Here is a 22742-nt window from a genome sequence, read left to right on the forward strand (position 1 = left end):
TGTTGGGACAAGTTGTTCAGTACTAATATGCTATTGAACAAATGAGGTCTTCCCATTCTTAGCATTAAGATATATTGGGCTATCCAGTTAAAATACTGGTTGTCATAACATTTTAAGGAGTCCAGTTAAAGACTTTAAATGCAATTGAAGTGCATGGCAGCGAGAAATGAAGCCTTTTTTTGTAAAGACTATTAAAACAGTAAACATTAAAGTGCTCCTCCAAATCCGCACGTTGCAATATATAAGTCAAGTACAAAACAGAATTGTTGTTCAGAACATTTTAGGTAAAAATACAAAAAATAAAAAGAAAGGGTTAAGGCCGGTGACTGAAATAACTGGCTTGAAATTTTCTGAATTTATCAGATCTAGTGCCAGTACGGAGATCTTCCTTTAATTAGAAATAAATACTTTTTAAAAAAGAAAAAAAAAAGGGTAATCACTTGAACTGAAATAAAAAGGAATCTTTTAACAGTTATGATTATTTGAACAATTGTTAATGAGACTCTTGACAAGTACATTAGAATTTTCCAACTAGTTTATTTTCTCATATTGAGTGTTCAACATTAAAAAGGCACAATGTACTTAGCCAGATAGGCTGCTTATGAAGCAGACTTAAGCAAACTTATTAAACAAAGGAGTGTTTGAAATTTGGGATGCCCACTTTTTTTTTTTTTTGCGGGTATGTGTCTCACACTTGGGTTTAATCACTCCTGGTTTGAATGTGATCCCCTGTCAAACACTATATTCACTTCTGTTAACCAAACACAATCCTACTAGAAGCCTCATGAAATTTTGGCCCATAGATCAAAAATGGCAAACCAGAAATAAGCTCATGCTGAAATACATAAAAAAAGAAAGGTACAGTGGCAATGGTCACCATAAACAAACTTGGCCAGCTATCAAATTTCCCTTTCTGCAACTCAACCTTCAGAAAATATTCACAGAGGCTAAGTCTTGGAAGCATTCTGAATTAAGAATAGGGCTTCTGATTTTAGGTGTTTTATAAAACTAAATTTGAGTGTTTATTTTCCAGCCAATTAGGAGTTCTTTGGGGGTACCAAAAATTGGTGTTTTTCCAGCATAGATACTATTGCTGGGTATCTTTTCCAGTTGAATCAAATGCATAAATTTGTGCAGCCAAGGAATAATTAGCGTGGAAAAGGAACATAAAGCAGAGGATCCAGGGTAGGCGAAGGACAGGTGAGATGGTAGTAAGGGAGGTGCTGTTTATCTAATAAAACACCTATTTTTATTTTTTTTTTTGCAGCAAAGGTATTTTATCAGTTAAAACCTAAAATCAGAATCCCTAATTATGAAAGCCTATGCTTTCATACCAAAAAGATACTAGCAAAATGTTGACTTTGTGGTGAGATTGTTTTTCAAATAAAAAGATGTCACATTCTGGGTCAGCTTGCTAAACTCCTAATGCCTTCCATTCTCCTTATATTTTAATGCTATGAAAAGAAAAATAAAGTCTCACCATTTGTAAAGATTTAGTTATTGCATGATCTTTGTCTATAGTATGAGAAAAGTATGGTTTTGCTGTGGTATAAAGATGGTTAGAAATTATTTTATTATTTATATTAACAGTCTATACAGAGCATGTATCTATAGCCATGCCCACTATTTTTAATTTAGAGTGTGCTATGCTGATCTTTATCAGAGGTCTGTGCACATATTACACTGAAACATGATGTATTCTACAGAAGGGTCAGCTATGGGCCCCCCTTCCATTCATGCAATTGGTTAGGGCCCCCAAGATGGATTACCACACACACCCCCCTTACAAATTCAGTTGTGCTTGTGAAGTTTACATACCCCTGGCAGAAATAGTAAAATGTGTGGCATTTTAAGAAAACACGGGGTGACCGGACAAACATGCCTTATTTTTAATGTGTTTCAAATTAAAATTACTACAACTGTATATATATATATATATACATACACACACACACACACACACTCATGCATGTGAAGGGTATTCACCAGGCAGCCACACCGCCAACAGTGGCTCAAAGCTTCCATTTTGTTTCAAGTTGCTGAAGGGAGCAAACTCACATACATAGGCACAGAGGGGCGGATACCCATACCCAGACAGCCACAGAGAGAAACAGATTATCGCATAGACAGGCAATCACCTCGCCTTTCGGTATTGGCAACGCACAAATGCTTAATACATAGTCACCACACACCCAGGCAGGCAGAGGGAAAAACAGACACCCAAACAGAGAGACAGATACCCTAAACCTAGACACAGGCACACAGCATCCAGGCAGGTACAGCGATGCAGACATACCACACTAGAGACAGTGGACAGACACAGACAGACACTGCAGAAAAACAGAGAGTCACAACATGCCCAGAGAGACAAACACACCCCACCCCAGCCAGTGAACCCCCCCTTCAGGACTGTTCAAGCCCCCCCCCCCCCCCCAGTTTGTTCACCCCTGGTCTACAGAATGATGCATTCTGGATAGAAGCCTACCCTCTGGCTATTTAGCTATCTTCAATATAGCCTTGCAGTAAATATGTCAGCAAATTTCTGAACTTTCTGTTCTATAAGATGTTAACTTATTACAGTAGAACCCGATTTATCCAGCATAAATCGGGACCAAGGCTATTCCAAATAATAGGTATTTGCCTCATGTATTAACACAGAAGCAGAGAATGAAGGGCTGACCAAAGGGAAAAAAAAAACTGAATACAAACCAATAAAAAATAAATAAAATGGTGGGAAGCTACACAAGAAGTGCCAAAAAGTTCCTATTTGAAATGAAGGAGCGGCACAAATGCTTGGCATTTGGTTGAAGCAGGTGGATGATAGGACAGCAAGCAGGAGGGAGAAAGGCAGGTAAGCCTTCCTGAGGAATATGCCTCAGAAACAGAAGAGTGCACTTACTTTCCAGAGAAACAAGCGAGCCTTGCTCGCCAAAGCACGTCAGCCACGTTACAATACCTCAAGGCAGTCAGTCTGCATTGGCACAGTTAAGAGGTAGCGTTTTGATCTACTAGCAAAAAAAAAAAAAAAAGAGATAGAACTGGCACATGGGCAAAGTAAGATGATAGCGAAGAGCTGGAATCCTCTTCCAAGAGTGTGGTAAAGGCAAAGAAAGCTTCTTATAGAAGCCCGCACACCTCTTCATTTTCACTCTTAGAATTGCTGCTAGACTGGATTTTCCAACCTCATTACTTAAGACTTTGCAAGGCTCACCGCTAACACCAGTACCAGCAACCCTGCCATGGCTTTGCGAGTCAGGAAGGAATGAGGCTCATCTGTCCTCTTGTGAAGTCTGCACAGTTCACAAATTCCAGACAATCAAAAATCTTCCTGGATAATGGATCAGTGCCTGAAGAAAAGTGATTTTTTTTTTTTTTTTTTTTTTTTTAATAATGAAAGTTTCTGGATAGATAATGCTCTAGTGTCTTACAATTCTGAAGCTAGTTATAGAAACATGTTGACTTTTCTTTTTAATTCTCTGCTGAATTCTTCTGTCAGAACTATACTGCTAGTTTCTGCCTGAGCAGTATATTTTTTAAGGTGGATGGTCTCCATCAAATGACTTATGAGGAGAGGTTGAAGAACCTAAATATGTACACCCTGGAGGAGAGGAGGAGCAGGGGTGATATGATACAGACTTTCAGATACTTGAAAGGTTTTAATGATCCATGGTCAACAACAAACCTTTTACGTTGGAAAAAAATCAGTAGAACTAGGGGTCACGATTTGAAGCTCAGGGATGAAAACTCAGAATCAATGTCAGGAAGTATTTCTTCACGGAAAGGGTGGTGGATGCCTGGAATGCCCTTCCGGAGGAAGTGGTGAAGACTAAAACTGTGAAGGATTTCAAAGGGGCATGGGATAAACACTGTGGATCCATAAAGGCTAGAGAATGGGAATGAGGCGAAGAGCCATGGGGTGGAGGCTACTATCTGGTAATTACTATCCTTACTCAAAAAGCCTTCACATGATTAATGCAACTCCAACATTGCTCTCTGCTTCAATGGCAAGGGGAAAAGTGGAGAAGAAGATTTGCATTCAGATAACAAACCAACAAGGACTGAATTTCACAATCTGGGTAAATAAGCATGGGGGTAGCTTGCTTATTACAGCAGTTACTACCTTAAACCAATTAAGCCTGATACATCACTTTGAATGCATATACAGCGTTGCTCTCTGATTCAACGGCAGGGGGAAATGTGGAAAACAAGATTTACATTCAGACAACATCCAACAAGGCATTGATCTGTGCAGTCTGGTTAAACAAGCATCAGGGTAACTTGCTTAATGTGGCTGTAACTATCCTTAACCATTAAGCCTTATGCTCACCTTTGATGCAACTCCAACATTACTCTCTGCATCAATGACAGGGGAGGACAGGAAATTTGAATCAAACAGTTACTAACAAGGGCCCTAAACTTGGTGATTGATGATACAGATAAGTATGGGAAAACAAGTGTGGGAGCTTGCTGGGCAGACTGGATGGGCAGATTGGTCTTTTTCTGCCGTCATTTCTATGTTTCTTAAAATTAAAGATACACATTTTACAAACCTCACCTTCGCACTTTTTTTTTTTTTTTTAAGGTCCAGCAATCAGAATATGTAGGTCAAGTTCAAAGATTGACAAAAACAAACTGTTTCTTGTGCATTATGAACCAATATGAGAACAAAGAAGAGGCTGAAATGACAAATGTAGGACTTACTGCTGTAGCTTATCAAGGGAGAGCGTGAAACATGGGACCATTTATTATTTTTTAGATTCAAGCATGCAGCTCTCTTTCCTTCAAACAGTAAGAAAGGGCAGCCAAAACTTCCTCCTGGATCTTGAAATCAAAGTCTTTTCCCCTTAACTGAACTTAACATCAGAATTCCTCCTTGCAGCAGGTCACTGACACCTTCTTCCCTAACCTGCACAGCCCCCAGACACAGGGTTCCTCGTGTGTGGTGGAAAGGCTTTCACAAGGCCCCTACCACTTAATATCTTAAACCCAAAAAAATATACCCAGAGAGAAAATGCCAACCAGCCAGGGAGTGGACCGGATAAGGAGACCCCTCCCAACCGTGCTCAGTCTCCCCAGGCAGGGTTTGCCTGGCTTCTCTGACTGAGGCTGAATAACAACTTAAATGCTTCACTACCTCCTAACTCTCAGCAAACCATAAGGGGCTCTCTGAAGAGAGAAGCTATATAGACTCACAAGGGGGCCGACTACTCATACCCATCAAAAGGCCTATATCAAGAGATATGCGTGCGGCCGGGCTGCACACCTGCCGCACACATTTTCAAAGGCCCACGGCCACATGCGTATCTCCTGGAACGGGCAGAAGAAAGACCTGCCGAAAAAGGGGGCGGGCCGGGACAGTGGCCATTAAGGCCTGTCCCATTGCCGCGTGCGCTGGGAACGCCGGACCAGCGCAATTTGCTGTTGCTCCGGACCATGGGTAAGTAAAACAAAAAAATGTAGGGTAGTTAGTGGGGTTTTCGGGGTCAGGGCAGATAAGGGAGAAGGGAGGCAGGTTAGTAGGGGGTTTAGGAGGTTCCCTCCCAGTTTGTTCCTTTATTGGAGCAGACTAGGAGTGAACGGGGGTTAAGGCCTATCACCGAGCGCATCTTGTAAAATTTGCTCCCCCCTCCCCTTACGCGCGTGACTCGGCATTCATGCGCAGATATAAAATCAGGCGCGCATGTGCTCGCGGGTAGCTGATTTTATAACATGTGCGCGTCGGCGCCCATGATATAACACAAGCGCGTCTGTGTGCGCGTGCCAGTCTTAACATTTCCCTTAAAGAGAGGGGGTCATTTGAATGGTAACCTCCCCCTTACACTAACCTGCATTCTTACTAAATGAACTAAATATTCACCCAGGACTTAATGGTAACAGACAAAGGGGTCCTTTTACACCCAGGAATAATCTTTATGGAGAGCATAGTGAAGGCATGGAACAGCCTCCCAGTGGAATTGTGGAGAGACAAACAGCATCTGAATTCAAGAAAGTATGGAATAAACACAGAATCTCTGAGGGTGTGATGGAAATTGTAAAGCTAAATGAGTTGGGTGGATAGGCAGACTAAACAGGCCATACAGTCTTTTTCTGCCATCATGTTCTATGTTTCTATCTGGACTATCTAAAGTCAGTTGCAGCAAATTCAACAGCAGTTAGATGCCCTGCACGGCCCAATTCAGAAGATAAGCTTAGTTATTTACCCATAAGTTTTCTGTTCTTAACAGAATCATGCATTTCTGTTCCTCATAAATTTGGAGGCACTAAATTTCTGGGGTTTATAAATCAATAAAGACTGCTGTTTTGCCCACAACATTAGACTTACCAGACAAACCCATTTAAGATGGACCTGATAATCAGTCTATTGATGAAGGATACTTTGCTGTGGGGGCTACAGCCTTAGTAGAACAGAACAGCCTTCTTTTAAATAATCTGGAACAGTTTATTGCTACCTAGTCCTAAGTCTTTGGAAAGCTTGATAGCATATAGCATGTAGAGACAAGCTTCATGCACCTGAATTAAAGTAGAAAAGCAGTGACCAGGATGCAGTCAAGAAATAAGTTAGATCCTGTGAGGTATATGAGCCAGAGCCAAGAAACCATGAGCAAGGTTGCATGGGTTATTGGTACTACTCGAGTAAATATCAAAAGAGGCAAAACCAACTACAAGGATATATAGGAGCAGAAAGAAGACTGGTGGAAGATAGCCACAAATGTAAATAAGCACAAATTAAATAGAATAAAAACGAAAAAATAATTAACCCAACACAAAGACAAATTAAATATACCTAAATAATCCCCCTATTTTTTTGTTACTTTCATAGGCTGCCTGTGCTTGGTCATTACCCCTAACACAAGCAATACTTAACTCACGTCCTTCTCTTGGAAGAGCACCCACTCTCCAAAACCAATGGATTGCTTTAAAAAATATGGGTGAGTAAATAGCATAATTCTGAAAATATGCTGCCTAACAGAGCTGCATAGATTAAAAAATCTGACTGTCCATCTAAAAATGTACACACATATCTTTATTTGTATTCCACTTTTTCAGTGGAATTATATTCAGGTACTGAAGGCAAGAGGTGGCCAATGAAATTGGAATGTCACCTCCAGTCAATATAGGAAATTTATATATTTTATTTATTTATTTGTCTTTTCTATACCGACATTCAATTTGGCATATCACATCGGTTTACAGTTAACTCATGAAATAATATGACAACGGTGTCTTATTATTATTACATAGTAACAGAGAACCTTAATTAACAAGTTGGAACTTATGTTTGAATACATTGAAACTGTGTAACTTAATTAACAATTGGAATTTTGGAATTTTGATTGAATTACATCAGGTGATTGGGAGGACGGCCACAAGGTTACAAGGTGATCAAGTGGAGTCATTAGTGTGCGGGTTAGAAGGCTTTCTGGAATAGCCAATTTTTAGGATTTTTTTGAAAGATTGGACTGAGGATTCTAATCTCAATTGTGTGGGTAGTTTGTTCCATATTAAGGGGCCAGCTATTGAGATGGCGCGTTCTCTGGTTGTGGTTCGATGGGCCAGTTTGGTGGATGGAATTGCCAGCAGGCCGGTGTTCTTGGATCGGAGGTCTCTTTGGGATTCGTGAAGGTGGAGGGTGTCCTTTAGCCATTCAATCTTCTCACTGTTGATGGTCTTATGCAAAAGGGTTAGGGCTTTGTATTGTATTCTGTGGGTTATGGGGAGCCAGTGGAGATCTTTAAGAATGGGTGTGATGTGGGTGGAGCGTTTGTTGTTTGTGAGAGATCTGGCTGCTGCATTTTGCAGTAGTTGAACAGGTTTGAGGGAGGATGCAGGGAGCCCGAGAAGGAGGGAGTTGCAGTAGTCCAGCTTGGAGAATATGAGGGATTACAGTACTGTCCGGAAGTCATGGTTGAAGAGGAGGGGTTTGAGTTTTTTGAGGACTTGTAGTTTGAAGTAGCCCTCTTTTATTGTTTCATTGATGTGTTTTTTTAGGTTAAGTTCGGAGTCTAGAATGATTCCCAGGTCTTTTACTGTGGATACGAATTGACTGTTTGGTTGTGTGCTCTGGCTCTGATCACCAAAGGCCCTATCAGAGCCTATCACTGCTTTTTTTTTTTTACAGTTAAAGATATATACCCAATAGAATGTATTCACAGTAATGACAGAAAAAATAAATTCTATGGATATCACTCCCATTTTTCACCAAAATGTGCAAAAACACTAAGGGACGGATTTTCAGAGCCCTGCTCGTGTAAATCCGCCCAAAACTGGGCGGATTTACGCGAGCAGGGCCCTGCGCGCCGGGAAGCCTATTTTACATAGGCCTCCCGGCGCGCGCAGAGCCCCGGGACTCGCGTAAGTCCCGGGGTTCTCCGAGGGGGGGCGTGTCGGGGGCGTGTCGGGGGGCGGGCCCGGTCGTCGCGGCGTTTCGGGGGCGTGTCGGCAGCGTTTTGGGGGCGGGTACGGGGGCGTGGCTACGGCCCGGGGCAGTCCGGGGGCGTGGCCGCGCCCTCCGTACCCGCCCCCAGGTCGCGGCCCGGCCCGCAGGAGGCCCGCTGGCGCGCGGGGATTTACGCCTCCCTCCGGGAGGCGTAAATCCCCGACAAAGGTCAGGGGGGGTTTAGACAGGGCCGGGCGGGTGGGTTAGGTAGGGGAAGGGAGGGGAAGGTGAGGGGAGGGCAAAGGAAAGTTCCCTCCGAGGCCGCTCCGATTTCGGAGCGGCCTCGGAGGGAACGGGGGTAGGCTGCGCGGCTCGGCGCGCGCCGGCTATACAAAATCCATAGCCTTGCGCGCGCCGATCCAGGTTTTTAGTAGATACGCACGGCTCCGCGCGTATCTACTAAAATCCAGCGTACTTTTGTTTGCGCCTGGAGCGCAAACAAAAGTAGGCTATTCGCGCGCCTTTTAAAATCCGCCCCTTAGTATTTTTAAATTTTAAAAATTTTCCCTACATTTTAATCCTTACCATTTTCTTGTTAACCTCTAGACTGTCTGCTCAGTTGCTCCTGCTATACAGTAGAAGTGTATTGCCTTTTGGGAATTCCCTTCATGAACAAGGCACAGGTCTGATTTTAGTCTTTATACCATATTCTCTACAAAATTATGTGAAATGTAGATATAGAATAAATTAAGTTCATCCTGCTACTTTTTGCAACTCAGCAATTCATCTATAAGCTTTTCCAAACTGCAAAATGGCTCCTGAAAGTACAGCGTTTTATTTAAAAAGGCTCTCCATGCTCAAATAAGACAATTTTCCAGCCAAGTGAAAAAAACTCCTCTCTAGCTGAATAAATTTTAGATCAATGAAGATCTAAGTTGGTTTACCTTCTATAGGTTTTGATTTTTGTTTTGTTTAATTTTTACTGAGTAACCATTGTGCATCAATAGCAGAGCAATCAAGGATTTCACAAAAAAAAAAAAAAATTGTATTTCATTTTATTGGGAGGATTTTCTCAGATTACTCATGCTATTACTTAAAATGGGTGTGTCAACAGTTGAGAATCCTCTTCTAGGTAAATTAGCTCACAATCAGCTCATTTTGAAAAGTCACAGATCGATGCAATAAGAAGCGTGCAAAGGCACCTCTCCTGGGCACGTGATTTTGTATTCAAATGAGGCCGGGCGTTAATAAGGAGGTACTAGGGAGACTAGCACGCCCCTAGTGCCTCCTTATTAGTGGATGCGGTGGCTGTCAGCAGTTCCGACAACCGACACTCAATTTTACCAGCGTCTGATTTCGAACCCGCTGACGGGCAGATTTGTTTGGGGGGGAGGGGGGTATTTTTTGGGTGTAATTTTTGGGGCCTCCGACTTAATATTGCTATGATATTAAGTCGGAGGGTGTACAGAAAAGCAGTTTTTTCTACTTTTCTGTACCCTTTTCACTGTGCTTTCAAAGTTAACGCCTGCCGCACATTTTACTTTCAGTATTCCGGGCAAATAATTAATAGCGCTCATCAACATGCATTTGCATGTGATGAGCGCTATTAATTTCGGGGGGGGGGGGGGGGGCGGGGGAGGGGGTTGGCCATGCGTTTCCCACGCGCTATTACTACCCCTTACACAGTATAAGGGATAAAAGTGCGTCTAAAACGCACAGCCAAACGGGGGCTAAACGCTGCGCTCGGCCTATCACTTATCTTGGTTTTTAAGCATAAAGTCCCTGTTTTACTCTGTAAATGGATCAGAGTAGTTTTAAGGGGTAAATTCAGTGGACAGCAACATAGCAAATGACAGCAGATGAAGATCTACAGTGTCTGCCAAACAAGTTATTTGGGGTAGAAACTGCCGCTCTGTGCAGGTTACCCCATGCAGAAATGTTAGACCTGAAGTTAACATAGGTTAAACCCATTTCTTCATTTCCATCCTCAACCCCAGGGGTGACCAACTCCAGTCCTTGAGAGCCACAACCAGGCCAGGTTTTCAGGATATCCCAAATTATAAATCTCTCGCATGCATATTAATTGGGGATATCCTGAAAACCTGGCCTGGTTGTGGCTCTCAATGGCTAGAGTTGGCCACATTTCCAGCTAGGAACGAAAAGCAATGACAACTAGCGATTCTCTGCGTTTATCCTATGCCCGTGTGAATTTCATCATTCTCGTCTTCATCACCTCTTCCTGGGAGAGGATTCAATGCATCCATGGACCTTTCTGCAAAGAAAGATTTCCTGAGCTTGTTCCTGAGTCTACCCCCTTGGAGTTATGACCCCCTAGTCCTACAGTTTCTTTTCCATCAGAAATATTTTATTCTTGTGCATCATTAATAATTTTTTTTTAGGTATTTAAAAAAAATCTGCATCATATCCCTCCTCCAGATTATACATATTTAGGTCCTCCAGACTCATCTCACAATCTTCATTACAGACCCCCCCAAACACACACCATTTTGGTTGCCTCTTTCCAACCACTTCCATCCTCTCTTTTTGAGATACAGTTCTTCAGGCCTCAAGCCAGTATAGGGGGCCTTATCTTTTCTTCCCACTGGTTATGCTTCTCTCTGCAGCCCAGCATCCCTCTGGCTTTGGACACTGCTTTCTCACATTGCTTTGCCGCTTTCAGATCAAACACTATCAACGTGAAGTTTCTCTCCTGGAACGTGCACATCAATGTCTCACATCCCCCCCCCCCCCCATCCCATAACAAGTATATCTCCTTTGGATTACTGTCCCATTCATCGAAAGGAGATGACTTCTTTCAACTGAAAGAACTACAGCACAATGATGCGTACTCAGATTATCAGTCAGTATATATCCTGTATATACAGGAACGTGTATCAAAAAGTGTGCAGTCAGTCAGATTGTCTTATTTCAGGGTATCTGTCTCCAGCCCTTGAGGCAACTATGCACTTGCTACAATAGTACAGGATAAAGCCTTTTGTATGTGCAAATACTGTCAGAGATTGGAATATGGATTTTTAACAAAACAGTCCAATTTCCCTTTATCACTATATACCAGGCAAATATTAAGAAAACCAACTGCATGTTTTTCAAAAGTTAAAATGGAGATTAAGATTTATGTTTCCTTTCCAGACACAGCCAGTCTTGGTTGGCGAGAATGATCATCAGGATGTGTACAGCACCTTAAGTATGGATAGATAATTTAGGATCTTGGTATTTACATAGTAAGTATGCTGTGTTTACTTATCAATTATGGATTCATTAGTGAAAACTGAGTCTATCGTTTACAATGTTCATATGAAACCTTCAAAATAAAATAAATTCCATATTTAAAAAAAAACTGCACTTAACTGGTTGATGGCTTCTGAAAAGCTATATTTTGCACCAGTGAATATAAATTCACATTAACAACCCCTTTTTTCCCTTCAGGGTTTTATTTAAAAAAAAAAAAAAAAAATGTAAGGCTCATTAATTCAAAGGCAAAAGAAGGAAATATTATGAACAAGAGTATCCAGCTTTCTCAAGGGAATAATTTAAAGTATGAGAAAGAAAATAAAGTTACATATATTTTTTTCTACAAGTATAAAAAGGCCAGGCCAACTATCTTAAAGGAGCAAAACAAATGTGAGAGTTTTCTCAGGCATCACAGATTAAACATAACAAACATTTGAATACATTTATTGTGTGACTACAAAGTATACGTCAGTCCAGCAGTGGCAATGCCTTTGACAACTATTGTATCCTTAGTACGTAACTCAGGCATTCTCTGTAAATCTTCCTTCAAGGAATATGCCAATGGGATGGGTCCTGTGACATCTTAATCTTTTATTTATTTTTTGTGTGTGGCCTCATTTCATCTATATTTTTTTACTTCTTTTAACACACTTATGTTTGAGGTACTCATGAAGAATAAAATATTTTGCAAAGTTGCTACATTGTATTCTGGGGACAGATTTTCAGTGGTTCCAGTTTTTCTTACTTCTAGTTTACATATCTCAGATTGCCATGTCATACAGTATCCCTGTGACATAGGAGATAAACAAAATGAGGACTTTTTTTTTTTTTTTTTTTTTTTTTTAACCAGCAGGTCTTTTCTTCTTCCAACTTAAATGGAAGCAGTGCTGGGATCCTGGCAGTATAAGCCTTCATTCACAGCTACAAAGAGAACAGGAGGTGGTCCCAGTCTTCCTGCAATTTTACTCAAGATGCATGAGAAGCTGTACTTTGGTGATTTTGGACTGTGTAATTCTACAGCTTGTTTGTTGCTTTTTGCTTTCAAGTAATTTGTTTTTGCAATTATACCCACTGAGCAACTGTCTGGTGAGCCCCTTAGGTCTTATAGTATCATACTGTCCCCCTCCTCCAGAGAATCCAGATTCCAAAGCTGAAATGAGTTGGTCGGTACTCTGCATCATCTGAAGGTGGCCACTTGCGAAAGGGATTTACAGTGGTTTGAGTGTTGGGGGGCCATCTAAAGAGACTAAAGAGCTAATTAGGTGGGCAAGAGTGGTAACATCGTAAACAGGACAAGGAAACAAGTTTTAGTAAGTTGCAGAGGAGTAAGTGAGGAAGGAAATGATTCAGAGATGAGAAGGATATCACCTTCAGAACAGATGGTAGATATCTTGTTACTGAGGTAGACCTGTAAAAAAAAATCATCATGCGCCTCATATAGGCTTCAGAGTTTAAGAACTAAGCAACCTCATATTTGGTAGGTTTATTTTTTTTTATTTTACTTTATTTATATTCCGCTTTTTGTACTTTAAGCACTTCAAAGCAGATTATATTCAGGTACTGTAGGTATTTACTTACTGTAGGTAAGTCCAACAACATTCATAATGTGGGATCTGGCTTTTGGCCTGACCGTTACAGCTGAACTGTGCTTTAAGTCAGTTCAAAAGGTACAAAGCAAAGCAACATGCAATCATCTGAATTGTCTGGCAAGTTTACAGTGCTCAGTGATTTTCCTACAGATAGCATCAAATATGGATCCCGTCTGAACTAGTAAAATGGAAATTTGGAAAAAAAAAAAAAAAAGAAAGGAATCATAAATATCAGTGGCTATGTAGCAATCAAAAGATGAAATGGCCCATCATCCACAGCCAGTTCCTGCTGAGGCGCGTATGTCTGTCCTCCAGTCATTTGTCATTACCCCTTCCCCACAGCATGGCCCACTGTGATCCTAAAATTTAAGAATTTTCAGTAGGGAGTTATTTAATCTATCACATTGCGAGAAGAAATACAAGGAATAACTAAATAATTAAAACAAGTAGAAATAACCACCTTAAGCTAGAAAAAAAATGTTCTTTTGAAATTTTTCATAATTCCCATTTTATTAGCAGAAATGTGTTCCTTTAAATTGTAACCATTAAGGGCAGAACTTGAATAATTAAAAGCAAAGAAAAGTGCTGGTTCTCTGTGACTTAAACACACATCACATGTCTTGTTTCCTCATTTCATGCTATAGGAAATGGACACTAAAGGAGGAAATTTTCAACAGGATTTACATGCATAAAACAGCTCCCTTCTGGCAGGCTAAAGAGGATAGGGCTATTCAGCTTTGAAAAGACACAACTGGGAAGTCATATGATAGAAGTTTATAAAAGCATGAGGGGTGGGGGTAGAACAGGTAAATAAAGGGCTGTTATTTCCCCTTTCAAATACTAAAACAAGGGGGACACTCAACGAAACTAACAGCCAACAGATTTAAAACAAATTGTAGAAAAGTATTTTCTCATTCTGCACACAATCAAGCTGTGGAATCTGGCGCCACAGAATGTGGTCAAGGTGAGTAGCATAGCGGTGTTTAAAAGAAGTTTGGACAAGTTCCTGGAGGAAAAGTCCATAAGACATTAGCCAAGTAGATCTGAAAACCACTGCTTACCCCTGGAAGTGAACAAAAAATAAATCTAGTTTCTGGTACTTACCCATTACTTGGGACCTGACCTGGCCACTGTCAGAGACAGGATGCTGGGCTCTATGGACCTTGGTCTGACCCAGCATGACATATGTTATATGCCTTTAAGGAATGAAAATCTAGCAACAAGAAACTGGAAGAGCACGAAGGAAAAAACTACTTAAGAGGAAGAGAGAGAAGAGAATGGAGTGGAGGATTCTTGGAGGGCAAAGCTGGAGATGGGGGGGAAGGGAAGATGAATATAAAGACTAGAAGAAAAAAAAACCTGTCTCTCTCATCCCTCCCCTCCCCTCATGAAGCCTCTCCAAAGAACATATGCAAGTGAATTATGCCTTGCTGTTTAAAGCAGTGTGCCATGAAATGGGTACAGTGCTCCTGGAAGCGACATCAGGGTCAGGGAAAATAAGTGGCTGATCTATACGATGCACTGCATTTACAGGGAAAAAAACAGCCTATCAGTTGCTTTACTGTAGCCAATTCAGTCCATTATTGTGCACTGAATGCTCATGAATTACAGGTAGAACTTGTTGGTGACTGCTTGCAAAGCAGATGAGGGCCCGCTGTGGACAGTTCTATCACCCTCAATTCATGATCTTCTACACCATTTGTAAAACCCTCCCCTCAATATTTTTCTCCCACCCCTTTTGATTAGCTGAACTGCTGCAGCTTTTGTCTGGCCTTCAGGAGTGTGTGCGTGAGTGTTCCATATAAAAAAAAAAAAAAACACCACATGTCAGTAGAACTAGAAACCCAATATTAAAAAAAAGTTTTTTTGGTTTTAAAAACAATGCTCATACCAGCCATGTGTTTCACTGCCTCAAAATGCTGTTCATTGATTATTTGTATTTCTCTGCTAGTTTTACTTAAGGTTTAATAGTGCAGATGTCAAAAGGTGCAGCTCAGATTTAAGCAAAAGGTGTCAGCTATCTAAACTGGAGCTGTAAAATGTATTCTTTCCTTCTGGCTGGGGGAATAGTTGCACCAGGAATTGTGCTAATAGTCACAGCCTGGCTAACAGGTGTTTTGCCAGGGCTTAAGTACTTCACCCACACAAGAGATTATATTCCCATCTGGATGACACAGGGTGGCATTTGCTTTTAAGGATGTCACCAACAAAGATGCTGAACAAAGGCGCACTCTGTAATTTAATCATGTAACAATAAATGCAATCTCTGCTAAAGGAAAACAAACAGGATAAAGTGAAATAAGTCTTTGGCAAATCGACAACGCTAAATGAAATCTTCGGTTTCTTCACACCCCCGAGTTCTCAAGCTAGTGTCAAAGATTTCATGTAAAGTGCATGTCTGAACATGGTATCCTTCCTATCGGGGAAAGAAAAAAAAGATACTCACTCCAAAAGACAAATGCTTACCTTTGTTTTCCACTGGCATGACAGAGAATTATTGGCATTCCTTAAATTCACTACAAGAAATGAAAGGGCTTTCAAAAGAATTCTTCTTCATCGCTTATTAATCAGTTTCTCTTCCATGCGGTGTTTAACTGAATTACAGAGTGGCTTGCGAGGTTAACTATAGATACCTCAGACTAAGTACTTTCTAGCACAATGCAGCAGCCCCACTCTCTATACCTCCATCCTTGGGAGCCCAGAATCTCTGGTTCTCCACCGAGGCCCCCTGGGGCAACGCTATACACAGTGTGAGCTGGCAGAGACGGAGGGTGGCGCATGCTGTTGCTTGCACTATTTGCAGGCTTCCTCTGAGGTGCATTAATGCTGCTGTCCTCCATGATCACATGCATTGCAGTGAAGGTAATTAAGGATAATCCATAAAACTTGCTGTCAGCCTAGTACATAAATCAGACTGCAGAACACATCAGCTGGCCTTTAATAAGGTCTGTGTCCAGTTTATTTCATTGGGAGCTTACCTTTCCTACAATTAAGAATTCCACACTTGTATTCAGGATGTGTGTCTTCCTCCGACTCATGCATGGAAGGACGCCATTCTTATTCTGGGGCATGTATTCTGTCAGCCTGTTCTACGCTGGCTTTCCCTCCCTTCCCCTGGCAGCACAGTGCAGATCGCTCCAAAGCAGCCAGGACAATACTGCATTCAATTCTGGTAAAACCAGAGCTACGGGAGGTGACTTGATGAAGGAACAGACAGGTAACAAAGAGTGGGTGTGTTCGCCAGGTGCCTCACGCTTAATCGAACCTCAGATCTTAAACTGATTTCTCACATCCTGCTGTGCTGTATTAGGGGTCCAAACCTCTCCAACAGGGCTGACCAGCAGATTAGTGTGTCAAACACGGAGTACAAAGCAGTCCTCCACAATTAAACACAAGACTTTCAGAAAATATTCTGTAATAAAAATCACAAGCCTGACCGACTACCTGGCCAGCTTTGCTGAAATTTTTAAGAGAATCCTGCGATGAAATAAAAGGTTGCCTGGGCATTTTTTTTTTCTTTTAATATGACTATCATCAAATAAAAGGGATCATTCACCACTAAAACAATACTGCTGGTACAAAAAAAAAAAGAATTCAAATTGAAACATGCGACTGTCGTTTAGAAGATACCACAAACAGCCAACAAAATGAATGCCTTTTAGGTGCACTTTAATTTTAATACTTCAATCAAAGGATCAAGTCAGCAGTTAGTCTAACGTTCTGTACAGACCCTATGGGTCTCCACTAAATGGCCCGGGTAGCAAGTGTGGAAGTGGAGCAAACCACTACCTAGTGCTCCTTTATGGTGGCTACAGTGGTAGGCTCCAGCTTGAGCAAGGCCAGACTGCACCATTGATCTGCGTGGCATTTTGAGTTGGCAGTTAGAGAAGGAGCCGTTTTGTCCAAATTGGGTTTTCCGCTGTTTTTGTTGTGCTAGGCCTCAATCTTTATGTTTTGCACTGAATAGGACGGGAACAGTTACTTTGCTGGTACACAAGCTGACTAGTAAGGCTCTCCCAGGTTTTACGTTCAGAGATTTTTGGAGATCTTTTCGGAAATATTCCAGTGAAATTCTTGGTCCTTGGCTCAGGGAGGGGACAATGGGGAAATACCAGGAGTACAGAATGCGCTGCTGTACTCTTATAACCTATGAACAGAGCCGGTGGGCTTCTGCCTGTGTGTGAAGATTTGGCATTTTGATCTGGTGGTGTGGGGGTGGAATGTGGCAATTGCCACCACTCCCCCTACCCAGAAGAAAGGAGTCTTCCCCACTGAGTGGAGAATAAGTTTACATCTAGAAAGGAGAATTGTGAGCAAGAACTTTTTGTTCATCTGGAACCTTCCCCCCCCCCCCCCGAGACTTCACCCTGGGAAGAGAGACATTGAGGGATTTGGGTTGTTTTGAGAACTATAACGCAGATATTTTTGGGAAGGGAATTCCAACACACCCAGGACATCCCGCCCCACCTGGGATTCCTGTTCTTCCATGACATCTCTAGGATCCCAAATACTGAGGGACACCTGTACAGACAAAAATAAGTTTGGAGAAGAGAGATAACTGGCTGCCTCAATCACAAGCGTGTATATTGGCAAAGTATTCCTGAAGATCTGATGCAGTAAAAGTTTGTTTTGGAACATCCAACCCAAGCATTCTGCCTATCTGAAAATCACTTCCAACATATATACCCAGGAAAAGGACAAAGAGAGAGAGAGAGAGAGACTCCCCTGAAACTTGGGAGTATCCTGCCCCAGAAGCATCCAATCCCCAGAGCCTTGGGACATGGAGTGGGCTTAAGCCACAGGACCCTGTGTGACCCCCTGCTTTCCTGGATCAAAACCAAGAGAGGCTACAGTTCTTTACTATATATATCCCAAACCCTGCCTCTGCTTTTCAGCACTCAAAGTTTACCACTGCTGAAAAGCAGGAGCACATTTTGTTGCAACTTTTTTTCCTCCCCTCAACTTTGGAAAACACTTTCTCCCGTTTTGATACCTGTCACAAAGTCCACACTGGTAAACTTTTGCAAACTTCTTGTCTGACTAGGGCTTGCTGAGAAGGCGACTATTTTGCCATCAATCGCTTATCTGCAGGGTTGAGGCCGATGCCAGGGCTTATCAAACTCAGATCTTTTTAAATGAGCACCTCAATAGTGTTACAAGTATGATTTATTTGTCAATCTCTCTTATCTTCGGTGAGGTTTAGTGAAAAGCCATCACTAACCTCTTCATTGTACCCAGGAGCTTCTGCTCCCCAAAGTGTTCAAACATCCCCTACTCGCTGCTCCCAGCAGCCTCCCAAGCATGCATGGAGACCCTTACATGCTCAATAACCTAAGACAGAAGGGTGGTAGCATCGGCAAGAAATGCCCACTGCATGAAGGTTTCCCCAATAACCTCACCTGGAGAGAACAGAAAGGTCAGCCAACGTCACAATACTGGAAACCATACTACATGGAACTCAAGGGACATGGGGTTTAAGAAAAGCAAATACAAATCAGACCTATTTTTTAGTTGTGTTTATGAAAGGATGACATGCAGGAGGTGGTATTGTAAGACAGGGGTGAAAAGGAGGCATGGATGAAGGGAGACATGGAAAAAGCAGAAATGCTGGCCAGTGTTTAAAGAAGGTGTTAAGAGTAGAATCAGATAGCTGGCAGGAAGACACATTGTAGCAGGGGTAGATAGATACCACACTATTTAGAAAAAGGGAGAGGATACGCATCAAAGTACAAAAAATGAAAGTGGACAAGGCAATGGGGCCAAATGGGCTATATCCTAGGATACTAAAAGGATCTGGCAGCTCCACTGAAAATTCTGTTTAATCAGCTTTCAGAGCACACAAGTGGTTCCAGAGATGGACAAACGTTCTCTCTCTTCTTTAAACTGGGAGCAGGGAGAAAGCTGGTAACTAGAGACCAGTGATGCTTACTGCCATGATGGGTAAATTAATGGACTAACCACTGAAGTAAGAGATAAGGTTCAGAACTACTGGATCTAAGACCATATGGTTTCACCACTGGAAACTCAGGTCCAACAATTCCAATCAATTTCTTTGCACTGGATAGCCAAACAATTGAATCATGGATGAGTAAGGAATCTAGAATAAGCTTTTGACAGTGATCCACACAGGAGGCTCACACACACAAGCCAAGCAGACTATGCAAGGATTCTAAAATTGTTTACTGGGTTAGAAACTAGTTACATGCTAGACAGGAGGAAGGAGGAAATGGTATATATTCCAAGAACTGGCCGGGGTGGGGCGGAGAACTACTATTGGAGTGCCTCAGGGATCAGTTCTAGGTCCAATTCTGTTCAATATTTTCATAAGTTTTATTGGAGGGAGGTCAGAAGGAATAATAAAGTCAGGAAACTCCTGATGGAGTATAGAAAGGTAAGAAAAGGTAAAGAATAATCTGTGTAGACCTGAAGAACTGTTGATTTGGTAACTATGTTTTAACACAAAAAATAGTCGACTGTCATGCATTTAAGATACAAAACTCTGAGAGCAGTACGTGATCGGAGATGAGAGCCTGATGTGCAAACAGCATAGAGATATCAGGATAATCGTATCTACTGATGTCGAGGTTGTAAAGCAGTGCGACAAGGTAGTGGCAAGAGCCGGAAGGATGCCAGGATGCTGAGGGCACAGAATTAACAGTGGGAAAAAAAGTGATAACACCTCTGAGAATGTCACTGGTGAGATCTCATCCACAAAACTATATGTAGTTCTGGAAGCCGCATCTCCAAAAAGAAAGACCTAGTTGAGGAAGTCCAAGGAAAGGCTACCAAAATGGTACACACTCTGGCCCATAAGATCCAACAAATGAGTCAGGAGGACCTAAATGTGTTTATCCAAAAGGAAAGGAAGGAAAGAGGGGGATACAAGACATTAAAATACCTAAAATTATTGTCCACACAAACAGACATTTCTTAGTGGAGAAGATGATCTAGAGAAGGTTTCACAATATGAAACCATGAGGATAAATAGAACAAGAGAAAATATTTTTTCACAAAAGGTAGTAGTTAAAATTAAGAGCTTCTCAGAATTGCGATGGAGGCAAAAACTATCAGAGTTCAAAACAAAGCATGGGATAAAAAACATGAGAACATTTACAAAAAACATTTTTAAAAGTTGCCATACTGGGTCAGACCAAAAGTCCATCAAGCCCAGCATCCTGTTTCCAACAGTGGGATCCCATTCTGCTTATCCTAGGGATTAGGGATGTGCGGGGGGGGGGGGGGGGGGGGGGGGGAATTGTTTTCATTTTTTGGTTCATTTTTGGAGGTTTTTCCTCACAAATTTTGGTTCATGGATTGCTTGATTCGTTTGATTCGTATGAAAAAACATGAATCAAACAATTTAAAAATAATAATAATAAGATAAGACTAGGCCTCCCTCCCACCCCACCCTCAGAAAATTGCCAGGGCCAGGATCCCCTGGGCCCCCACTTATCCAGTCCAGTAGGGATCCACTGGCAGTGACAGAGCCAAAGCCTCGGAATTGTGTAGGCCGAGGCCACTGTAGGTCACAGCGGCCTCTGCCTAAGCCACAGCCTAGCTCGGAGTGCAGGTTCTAAGCCCAGGCCCAATGCCTCAACCAGATGCTGGGGCCTAGACCTAAAGCCAGACCTAAGCCCAATGTTGCAACCTGGCATGGAGGGGCGGGTCCCAAAGCCTGGGCCTCGGCTCAGGGTCAGACCCAGGCCTCGAAGCTCCGCTGTCCATAGTCTTCTCTCTTTGCCTCTTCAATGGCAAATGACGACGTCCACTGGGATTGGGTCACGGTGTTGAGCCTGGGTCTGGATCGAGGCCAGGAGGCAGCATCAGGCCTGGGTTTGGGCTCCGGCTTAGGCAGAGGTGTCAGTCTTGAGCAGGCCAAGGTGACCTACTGTGGCCTCAGCAAGTCCGAGGCTTCGGCCTAATCATTGCCAGCAGATCCCCACCAGACCTGGTAAGAGGGGGCCCTTGGGGGGGGGGGGGGAGGCCCTTTTTTTTTTAGCCCACTTTGAGTTTGTTTGTTTTTTTTTTAATTGCTTGATTCATTTTTTTTCACACAAATCAAACGAATCAAGCAATCTACGAACCAAAATTCATGGGGAAAACAGGGGTTTTCCCCTGCACATCCCTAATCCCTGGGAGAAATAGCATAGGGATATCTACCGGGATGGCCAGGGCTCAGGGTCCAGCCTAGATATCAGGACATGGCCTCTGGGTCAGGTCTTTGGGCCTGGGCTCAGAGCCTGGCCTAGGCTGAGGCCCAGGCATTGGGATCCGGCCTCCAGGCTAGATCGCAACATCAGGCCCCAGCCTCCAGGTAGGGTCACACCATCTGGCCTGGGCCAAGGCCCCGGCCTCAGGCCCTGACTTGACACAGATACCATATCAGGTAAGTTTGGGGGTTTTTTTGTTTTAATTTTCAGGGGTCTTGCCCGAGCCCTGGCATCACCTTTACTGAGATCCCCTGATCTGGGCCTTGGCCTATGTCCTGGGTGAGGCTCTGGCTTCAGGCCTAGACCTAGGTCCGATGCATTTATTTAAAACAAAACAAATAAGATTAGTTTCATTTGGGCCCTTGGGGCCCCCTCCGAATGAAACAAATTAGCCTTATCGTGTTTTGCATTTTTGCTTTAAACAAACGCGCATGCCTACCAGGGATTTCCCCAAGTCCACCTTAATAATGGCTTATGGACTTTTCTTGCAGGAACTTGTGCAAACCTTTTTCAAACCCAGCTACACTAACAGCTTTCACCACATCCTCCAGAAACAAATTCCAGAGCTTAACTATGCATGGAGTAAAAAATAATTTTCTCCTATTTGTTTTAAATGTATCACCTAGTAACTTTATTGTGTGTCCCCTAACCTTTGTACTTTTTGAAAAACAGTAAACAACCGGTTCACATTTACTAAGGATTCTTATCTGTGGAGAAATGATACAGCAGGCCTCCTACCCGTTTTTATTACTGCAGCAGAAAAGTAAATGAGCAGATTAGATCACCTTTACATCTAGGTCCATTTGTTTTTTGGTTTTTTTTGTTTAAAGTCCTATTTCAGGTGGAATGGTATCTGTGTACACAAGCAACTTAAGCCTCTAACTTTTTATTCAATACTGTCTTAGCGATATCCGATATACAATTTTAGATATCTACCATATGGACAGCTTTGGCAAGCTCATTACATATCTTATTAGAATTTCAATCCTAGCTGAGCTGATGACTCATAAAGGTGGTCTCTGGTATGATCCCTGAACCTAAGTCTTTTGGTTCCCACATTGGCTGGACCTGGGTAATGCTGTGGCAGCAATGTCCACAGTGTCCTCGGGGAGGGAGTCAGTCACTGTTTAAGGGTTGACGGCAAGTGGCTGGCTTCAGGGCCCATCACTGCAGGCTTCTGAAAGGGTGAGCAGCCCCCGACCCAGGACTGTTATTGCAATGACCAAACTAGGGGCCCCATGCAATACCATGCGCTGTGGCTAGCGCATGGCTTAACATGCAACTGGACGTGCAATTTGGATGTGTGTCCATAAC

At 42.4% G+C, this 22742-nt stretch overlaps 1 protein-coding gene and 1 long non-coding RNA gene across 8 annotated transcripts in view; one reads left to right on the forward strand and one right to left on the reverse strand.

Moving 5' to 3' along the window:
- The window catches only part of LOC115085158, a 29093-nt gene extending 16525 nt beyond the window's left edge, over positions 1–12568 (forward strand). For both annotated transcript variants that reach the window (XR_003854745.1, XR_003854746.1), the window contains 2 exons: positions 11528–11619; positions 12480–12568. This is a non-coding gene — a long non-coding RNA (uncharacterized LOC115085158). The remainder of the gene's footprint in view (positions 1–11527; positions 11620–12479) is intronic.
- NFATC1 (nuclear factor of activated T cells 1) overlaps positions 1–22742 on the reverse strand; it is a 359353-nt gene that overhangs the window by 260390 nt on the left and 76221 nt on the right. The gene's annotated exons all lie outside the window — the stretch shown is intronic.

The sequence above is a fragment of the Rhinatrema bivittatum genome, chromosome 2 (genome assembly GCF_901001135.1).
Source record: "Rhinatrema bivittatum chromosome 2, aRhiBiv1.1, whole genome shotgun sequence".
NCBI classification, from domain to species: Eukaryota; Metazoa; Chordata; class Amphibia; order Gymnophiona; family Rhinatrematidae; genus Rhinatrema; species Rhinatrema bivittatum.